Source organism: Humulus lupulus, chromosome X, assembly GCF_963169125.1.
Source record: "Humulus lupulus chromosome X, drHumLupu1.1, whole genome shotgun sequence".
NCBI classification, from domain to species: Eukaryota; Viridiplantae; Streptophyta; class Magnoliopsida; order Rosales; family Cannabaceae; genus Humulus; species Humulus lupulus.
Genome location: NC_084802.1, coordinates 148,452,781 through 148,454,023, shown reverse-complemented (window position 1 = coordinate 148,454,023; position 1,243 = coordinate 148,452,781). Strand labels below are relative to the sequence as shown.

The 1,243-nt window shown below is 39.6% G+C and overlaps 1 non-coding gene across 1 annotated transcript; it reads left to right on the top strand.

Moving 5' to 3' along the window:
• Positions 1-596: 596 nt before the first annotated feature.
• Positions 597-703, top strand: LOC133807473 (small nucleolar RNA R71). The gene has a single exon (XR_009879385.1). It is a non-coding gene; the product is annotated as a small nucleolar RNA R71 (small nucleolar RNA).
• Positions 704-1,243: the final 540 nt, after the last annotated feature.

Here is a 1,243-nt window from a genome sequence, read left to right as displayed (position 1 = left end):
GGCGTGGGTTTGGATCATAATATGGTCTAGAATGTAATCCATAAGTTGGTTGATGAGGGGGTTGTTGAGGTGGGTACTGTGGATACTGCGGTTGTAACCCTTGATTATTTTTCCAAGACAGATTAGGGTGATTTTTCCAAGCAGGAGTATAGGAATTGGAGTAAGTGTTGGGTGCAGGTCTTGAAAAGTTACCAATAACATGTGCCTGTGCCAAAGGCATATTATTCACATCTGTTGAGCAACTAGCTGTGCTCGGGCATTGTTCATAAGAATGTGGTCCCCCACAATTCTCACAACTCACGACATTCTATACTTGCATTGCTTATGCGGCGAGATTAGTCTGTTGCAATTGCTTGGTTAGAGATGCCACTTGAGCGGTCAATAACACAATTGGATCAACTTCTAAGACTCCTTCTACTTTCTTATTCTCACGCTCAGTAGGCAAATTATAGTTATTCATGGCCATCTCTTCCAATAATTCATATGCTTCATTAGAGCTTTTTCTCATAAACTCTCCTCCCGACGCTGCATCTATAATTGTCCTTGTATTTCCCCCCAAACCATTGTAAAATGTATGAACCAGCAGCCACTTTTCTATTCCATGACGTGGACATTTCCTTTGCAACTCTTTAAATCGTTCCCATGCAACATATAAAGATTGCCCATCAAGCTAATGGAAGTTGTTAATCTCTCCTCTTATTCTGGCTGACTTGGCAGGATGAAAATATTTACCAAGGAATTTCTGAGCCAAATCTTCCCACGTAACTATAGGGTTGGCTTGTAATGAATTCAACAACCTCTTAGCTCTGTCCCTTAGTGAAAATGGGAATAATCTTAATCTTACAGCGTCATTACTCACCCCATTCATAGTGAAAGTTGCACATAGCTCTAAAAAGTTTGTGATATGGAGATTTGGATCCTCATTTGGTAACCCCCCAAATTGTACACAATTATGTACCATCTGAATAATTGAGGGTTTTATTTCAAAATTATTTGCCTCAAGAGTAGGAGGACGAATGCTTCAATGTATCCCTGTAATAGTAGGGAGTACATAGCTTCTCAATGGAAGATTGGCTTCAGCTACATTATCCATATTTGCATTGTTGTTGACAACATTATTTGCGTTCTCAGCCATGGTGAAATCCAACCGTTTCTTTATCTTGCGATTTTCTCTGCACATTCTCTCAATTTCAAGATCTATATGAGTGCATTTTGTCTACTTCCCCCCATATACCAATAATTC